The 8319-nt window shown below is 31.2% G+C and overlaps 1 long non-coding RNA gene across 3 annotated transcripts; it reads left to right on the top strand.

Annotated features, from left to right (window-relative positions):
• Positions 1-1016: 1016 nt before the first annotated feature.
• Positions 1017-5173, top strand: LOC131601583 (uncharacterized). Of its 3 annotated transcripts, none has more exons than XR_009283726.1 (4): positions 1017-1297; positions 1391-1627; positions 1701-2125; positions 2318-5173. It is a non-coding gene; the product is annotated as an uncharacterized LOC131601583 (long non-coding RNA). The 3 variants fall into 3 exon arrangements; XR_009283727.1 differs by having other exon boundaries at positions 1019-1297; positions 1391-1825; positions 2058-2125; XR_009283725.1 differs by having other exon boundaries at positions 1019-1297; positions 1391-2125.
• The last annotated feature ends 3146 nt before the right edge of the window (positions 5174-8319 follow it).

The raw sequence follows: 8319 nt of genomic DNA, 5'->3' as shown, positions 1-8319 counted from the left end.
CGAGTGGTTGTAGGATTGGGACAAGTGGCATAATGCTTGGGACCACCACATTTGTCAATGTGGCACTTTATCCTCTTTTGTCCTTTTGTTGAGTTAATGTTATTAACTCTTTATAAAGACTTTGAAAATGAGTGAATCTTCCGATGTGGGACTTTATTGCATGCATTTATTAGCATTTACTCATTTCCACCACTTTGTCATTTTAGAACACATTTGTAATAAATTACAACAGTACACCCTCCGGTCACATTTATAAGCAAAAAAAATGGTTTTCACGATTATTAAGAAATTCAATTAAGTATAGTTAACTTTTTAGATTTCGGAGAAAACATTGATTAAATTTACTATAATATCCTCTTTATTAAATTTAATGAAGTATTGGAAAATGAAATATAGGGGTATCTTAGGAATTACAGCATTAAATGATTTAGTAATAATTGATTTTTGCTTATAATAGTGACCAAGAATTAGATCATTTTTTTTTACTTATAATAGTGACCGGAGGGTGTAGTTTGCTACTACGTACTAGTTTCTTTGTTCCACAAACATTTAAGGCTGCAAATGTGATTTAATGGTAGAGAAAAGTGATGGACCTAGCTAACTATATAACAGATTGGCGTATCCACTATTAAACGGTAGATGGCATGTATCATATTGAAAAGAATGTTACAACAGCTCATAGATATAATTGACAGAATAAATGGTATAAAGAAGGAAAATAAGGGATGAGAAGAAATAATTATTATGTAGAGTTAGAACAATCATATTGTAAATATAAGTTTGAATAACTTTAGAATTTTTTTTTTTTCAAACATGCGTATGTTTGGTAAAGATGGGGTGAAATGATAGGGACCAACTCTTAAATTACCAACCAAAAAAAAAAGACAAAAATACATTTAATTTAGCCTAAATAGATCATTATTTCAAGTTTATGTTCATTTATTGTGACTTTAACATATATTATCTATCTATTAAAATGAAAGTACCTGAAAATTCCATATTCAACCTTTTTGATTTTACGTTTTAACTTTTCTGATTTTAAGATATAAAAAACTATTTGAAGTCTTGCTGCAACCACATTCATTTGGCTTGAAAGGGAAACTCAATAGTAGGTCAAAATTGAAAAACACTATCCTTTAAAGATTGTCTCTTTAAATCAGATGGTATTTGCTTCCCCATTCAGACCCTACTGTCAATCTTCCATCTTCTTCAATCTGTGATATGCAATTTCGATTTCGTAGAAGCAGACGAAGACGAAATAAGTTGTTGCACCATTCGACAGAGGACATCATACCAAGTACGATTACGATTTCGTTCTTCCTTTCGTATCAATTTGGAAATGTTGTGAGATCTAAGATTTACCTGACACTGTCTATTTTAATCTCTATAGAATTTGCGATTTTTGGTGCGCAGTTGAGAAAAGACCTTTGACAGACGAACATGACGCAATCGATTAATCCACACCCGCTTTTGCAATTTCACAGTCAAACTGTAACACAATTTTTCTTCTTCTTTTCATCTTTTATTTTCCATTTTGTTAGGGTCTGTAGGTACGGTTGATGTGAGGATCTCTAATGCTCCTCCCCAATCGGCTACTAAACTTCTGCTTCTCCGATGAATTACGACGGTACCGATTATTCCTCTCTATTCTATTGTTTAAAGGTATTGTATGTTGATGTCTATTTCTTTTAAAACTGCAGGGATATAAATTTGTCACTAGATTAGAAATTGCAAGAACTTATCAATTCAAAACTCTTAAACCTGAAAGGGTGAAGAAAAAGATTGATCTTACCGTGCAGAAGAATCTCTTGACCAAGTATTTTTTGTATCCTATGAAGCATTCTACTTTTGTTGACTTTAATCTCTTGACCTATCATATCATATTGGTCAAAAGAAAGATGTTATTGTGTATAGATTGATGACATGCGAAATTGTTGAAGAAAAAATCTACAGGAAACCGATAATTTTTTTGTAAAATATCAATCTATTGGTGATAAAATGAAGTATCTAACGTATGGAATCAATTGAATTTTTGTGCACTTACATTTCATGATTAGGTATATAAAGGAGGATTATTCAAAACAACTCTGAATAGAAAGAACAAACTCGACACTTTAGCCAGCAGGTACACGTTTGTTGAGAAGTAGTATTTGTTGTTCATAATATACATTTGCAATAAGTTCTGATTTGTAATATTAATCTGTATCTTCCATTCACTGCTTGCATGATCTACTCTTTTTGATGTTCAATCTACTCTTTGATGCTCAGTCACTTCAGAGTTTTTGATGTTCGATCTGTTTTATTTTTCTTTCTACAGGTTCTTCACAAGAGTCATGGTTTTGATTTGCGGTTTCACAGAGAGAAAAAGAGAGCAAGTTTTTTTGGCTTAAATGCACTATTGGTCCCTGTAAGTTAGCGAGTTTTTGATTTTCGTCCATGTAAGTTTTTTTTATTTGAGTCCCTATATCTTACTTTTTACTAGAGGTTTAGTCCATAAAGCCAAAATACGTAGGAAAATCTGCAGGTTTCCTACGGATTTTCCTGCGAATTTTCCTACGGATTTTGATTTTAGGGACAAAAATGAACGCGAAAGTGAAATATAGGGATTCAGACCAAAAAAAACTTACAGGGACGAAAAAAAAACTCGCTAACTTACAGGGACCAAAAGTACATTTAAGCTTTTTTTTTTTTCTTTTAAAATGAAAAGAGAGAGTCATGATTGATATTCACGATTCATATAGAGAGAAAATGAAATCATGTTTTTCTAAGACGTGGTTTCGATTTAATTCATATGTGTGGTTTCGATTTTTAATTCTCATGAACGTTTAACCCATTCACAATTCTCGTCTGTTGAGCAAAGGCTCGTTAATGAGTAGAAATGGTTGACATGGGAAACATGCATATTAACTGTGCATGGAATTGATGAAACGTTTCTACAATGATGACTTCCACATGTACCATACACGTGGGGAGGAAAGTGACACACTTATGTACACTCAAGTGTAATTATTGTTTTGAGAAACAATTTAGACTGTTGGAAGACTCCTTTGAACTTCTAGTGAACCGTGTTCATTGAAACTAGTTGTTTCAATGCTTCTAAAGAAGAAACTTTGTAAATTTTTCACACTTTTTAATTTCTTCTTTTCTCAAGGGCCTTCTTTAGAGGACGCTTGTGCTCACTTCGTCTTCTTTATAGGGGGTTCAAGATTCTAGTTACTTAGTCGATTAGTGGCTTCAACATTAAAGTTGTAACTTCAGTATATATTTATGAATGATCCCAAAGTGCGGGTGTTTTTCTGGTGTCTAGAGAGTAACTTCAACATATATTTATGTTGAGGAAGTAACACACTGGTTGGAGGAACGAGCAAGATGTAAGACTCATGGTCTACATTGCTTTGTCTTTGATCAGTGACATGAATGGGGAAAATATTTGTAAAAATTCCTTGCTAATGCCGAAGAATATTTCTGGGTGGATAGTGATATTTTGGAGTGTTGGTTTTTCTACAACTTCCTTACTTCTTCATCGATGACTGCTCTCTTCTCCTCGCCCACCTTGCGTTTCCTTTGAGATAAGGGTTTCATGGAGGGTGAATGGAAAGTTGATGACATACCACTCTTGTATCTATACTTGGCATATCTAAGGGTGCCCATGCAAATCGATCGATGTTTCTCCTGAGTAAGGTGATTAGATCTTCTTCCTCAGATTCAGATAAAGAGGTGCCCATCTTGATGACTTGGTGATGTAATGATCCAATATGAAATTCTTTTAGGTCCTCTATTGGAGTGAGTCTTTCATTTTCGGTCCCCTAGTCTAGGGTCCCAGCTTACTATGTCTGCATCTCGTGCTTCTGGATAGGGACATCACGTCAGGCGACATACTCCCTTCTCATTTACTGGTTGTTTTGATAGTATTCTAGGGCAACCTCTTGATCCCCTAGAAGAACTAATCCAACTCGACCCTTAGGTAACAAGTATTTTTGGAGGAGATGACAATTGTACAAGACCTCCATAATAAGGAGATGATACTTGTTTGCCTGACAGACCAACCAGAGAAGCTAGGAATGCTCTGATGTTGTCAAGGTCAAGATGGAGCCTTTAAAAGGCACTCTAAAATAAAACATCAATTGAGCTTCCATGGTCAATTATCATTCACCTTACATCCAAATCATCATATTGCACCGTGACGACCATGTGATCATTGTTGCAGGGGAAAATGCCAATTTCGTCTTTATTTGAGAAGGTAATTCTGGATTCTAGTTATTTCTCAAGGGTTTTTGGTGATGTTAGCGGATATGATGTTTGTTGTCAAAACCTTCTTGGCATACTTTCTTTGGGTGAAACTAGATTCTCCCTGCCGACGAAACCCCCAATGATGGTGTTGAAGGAGGTCTTGGAGCTTTGCTTAAACATCCTTTTGGGAAGATGGCGAAAACAAATGTTAAATAACAATGACTGTGGCCCAAATCAGTTTTATTGGCCCTATGGTGGGTGCCATTTGTACTTGCTAAAATAAAAATAAGTGACAACCCCTAATGGTTAAGCGATATTATAAATTTTTAGATTTTTTTTATAGGGTTTAGAGTTAATTCATACGGGGTGGTGAAAAGCTTTGTGTGTATGGTAGTTGCATAAACGAGATTGAATCCCTTCTAACTCTTAGAGCTGAGGTATTTATAATAACTCCTGGGCATGCATTGCATACCTTCAAGAAGTAACAACCGCTTTTAGGAGCGAGAGGGAATGGGGATATGGACGATGTGTTGCATCATTTGCATTCCATATATTTTTTGTGGGTCCTTCACAAATATATCATTGTAGCTTAAAGTATTGAAAAAAAATTCCTCTATAATTTAACTCGATTAAATACTTGAATTCAACACTTAGTATTATTTTTAATAGCAAATAAAATATATTAATACAGGGGGTGTGTGTTAAACAAATACAGCTACAAATTGTAACTAAAAAGACACAAAATATACACTACAAATACACCAAAGAGAAAAAAAGAAAAGAAAAACCACAAATCAAAAATAAAAATTGCGTTATTGAGTTCATGTATTACAAGAACAAACAAAATTTGCATGATTGATGAAAACTCACACATTGTGCAAAACTCATGAAAAATAATTTTAGTTTTACTATTAGATACAGAAGAGGCAGTACTTACATTTCATATACGATTTTTTTTAGATTGTTTATTTTTTTTTCAGAATGATGGTAGTATTTTCACACAACTTTTTTTTACCATTAATTTAATATTTTGGAATTCAATGGCGCCATACATATGATAATAACAATCTACAAGTAAATTTTTAAGAAAATGAAAGTTGCATTCATATATTTTCATAGAAAACATATTAAAATAAAATAATGAGCTGATATTTGGTTTGTCCATTTTAAATTTTATTTTAATTTTTTATTAGGTCAATAACTTATTAAACAAATAACTCAATACTTAAAGTCGTGTGGTTGTTATTAATATAATTTACAGCACATACTCTAATAAACAATTAAACATTTATAATGAAAAAAAAATGCAGGGAACCAAATTTAAATAAAAATTTCATATAAATTGTCTTCATAATTAAACCACTAAAACATATATATTTTAAATAAATTATAATAGATGTAACAAATTATTTCTTTTTAAATATATTCACTTCTTTTACTAATTATGATTAATGTTGTCTTCTTAGTTAATATTATATTTTCTTATACATAAAAATAAAAAATATAATTATTTACTTTACAAAAGTTAGAGATAGAAATAATTGTTTAAGTGAGTATCATTTGGAAAATAATTTAACTAATTATTTTACATATTATTTATTTTTATTTTTATTTTAATTTTCTTTAGGTCACATTAGAAATTTGTCCTTTATGAATCTAATCTTTAATATTAAACTAGTAAAATCAATATTTTTGTATAGATACACCAATCTAAGATCTAAATATTTATGTTCTTACCATCAAGTGTTTTCTTACAATTTCTAGTATATATATATATATATATATATATATATATATATATATATATATATATATATATATATATATATATATATATATATATATATATATATATATATATATATATATAAAATATGAAAAAAAAGTTGTTTTAATGTAAATGGGTCAGTTTCATTCATAAAGGTTCCTCCTTAATCATTTTGATTCCCGAATTAGAAACCATACAAATATATTTGAATGACTCATAGCCTTCAAAACCCTAAATTCATATTCAGCTGTTAAACTTTTTTATCATCATGTTAATGGACAACACCTACCTCTTAATAAGAAGGAATAGTAGAAATAATCAATATTTTAACACCCATTGTAATTTAAAATTAAAAATACTAAAATTAATGGAAAGAATAGTTGTTATAATTTTTTTTGAGTAATTTTACAAATACGTTCTCATGAAAAATTACGAATCATTAAATACATCCACTTATATTAAAAAATCAAACATTAGATGAAAGTTAAAAATTCTCGGTTAGTTATGTAGTGATACCTAAATATAAAACATTTAACTTTACCACACAGACCATCCATATTGACATCTTTGCTAGGTAGACAGTGCCACATTTACGTCTAACAATTAAATTTTTTTTCATGCGGTATGTCACGTCAACTTCTGATAATAAATGTTAACAAAGTGGATTAAAAGTGTGGATTTAAAATATTAGGAGCTCATTTGTTTGAATGAAAATATTTTAAAATCGAATTTTGGTATATTTAGGGGGGCCACCAATATGTTTAACCTAAAACTCATTTCAAAATAAATATTATTGTATTATTTGAGAATAATGACAGTAAACGTCTAGACTCTAGAGGGGGTGAATAGACCTCCCAATTTAAAAACTCGTATGAAAAATAGTGGAAAGATTTTTTCAGAGTTTCAAAAATAAAATTCATTTTGCGTGGTCGAAGCAAATTTAGTGTAAAAGAGATAATGCTTATCGGTTGGAAGTTATACGAATATACTTAAACAAGCTCACAACACAATCAGGATGAACAATTGCATTAAACCAAATGAACAAACTAACTGTATTGAATTATCAACCAATTGCACAAGGAGTGTTATCGTACAATTGTTAATACAGATGAAATTCTACAACCACAATTTTCAAGTTTAATCGACCCTAAGACAATGTTAAATTACCAATTCTAACAAAATCTACACTTTTACAATTAACCGCTACCAAGAGATAAACGTAATGGCGTACAATTCAAGAAAGCAATAAAGATAAACCTAATAATGCGATTCAACTACAAAATTTAACCGCTACCAAGAGATAAACGTAATGGCGTACAATTCAAGAAAGCAATAAAGATAAACCTAATAATGCGATTCAACTACAAAATTAAATGAGATAGATAGAAAGTACATCGGGATTTATAGTGGTTTGACACATTCATCCTTGCTTTATGCTTAATTCACTCTTCAATGGTTGCCCATTGAAAATTCATTGTACAATCACAATATCCGAAATAAACGTTGAATTTTTTTTTCATTTTTGGACTTGTACACAGCTCCACGAACTGAACTCTATGGAAAATTGTTACTCGAATTTGCTTCTTGAATCTTCAATCCTAACAACCTTCTCCTAAGTCTTCGTCTGCTTCTTGAGTGTTTGTATGTTCGAAAATTGAAAAGAACTTCTATCTTGTCTGCAGGCTTCCACACAGCACTACCAAGGTCAACCTAGAGAGAAGAACGTCCTTCTTTTTCACTGAAATTGTTAGGACCAGACACAACACTACATAATCTTGAAAGCCTATGAAATCTTATACAAATCTTCAAAGAAATGTTAAATTAAAAAATGATCTTCTCAACAATTATGAATCATCAAAGATAAGATTCAGATACATGCAATAATGGAAAAAGAATGAGGTGGAAGATAAAAGAAATCATTTGTAAATGGTCACAAAAGATCCAAAACTCTTTTGAAACATGAAAGAACAAATGGTTTGTGAGTTTACAAATCAATTATGGAAGAATGTTTTTACTAACCATGTGAATAATTTGAGAGTAAAAATAATTTCTAGGTGTTGGATATTCAACACAAAAAGTAGTGAATAATCATGTTTGATTCAAGTCATAAACACTTGTGTGATTTGAGTCAATCGACAAAGTAATGTGAAATAAGATCAACACTTTATGAGAAACCATTTCGCTATGATTCGAGTCAAGTGTATACCCTAATTCGACTCAAGCAAGTTGTGATTCAAATCATGAAGAAGCCGTGATTTGCCTCAAACAAGGCAGGGGCTGGCAAGAGTTTCATGATTCGAATCATGTGTAACTTTTGATTC

This window comes from Vicia villosa, linkage group LG1 (assembly GCF_029867415.1).
Source record: "Vicia villosa cultivar HV-30 ecotype Madison, WI linkage group LG1, Vvil1.0, whole genome shotgun sequence".
In the NCBI taxonomy this organism is placed as follows: Eukaryota; Viridiplantae; Streptophyta; class Magnoliopsida; order Fabales; family Fabaceae; genus Vicia; species Vicia villosa.
The sequence above is the reverse complement of the archived record's forward strand: the minus strand, read 5'-3'. Positions and strand labels throughout refer to the sequence as shown.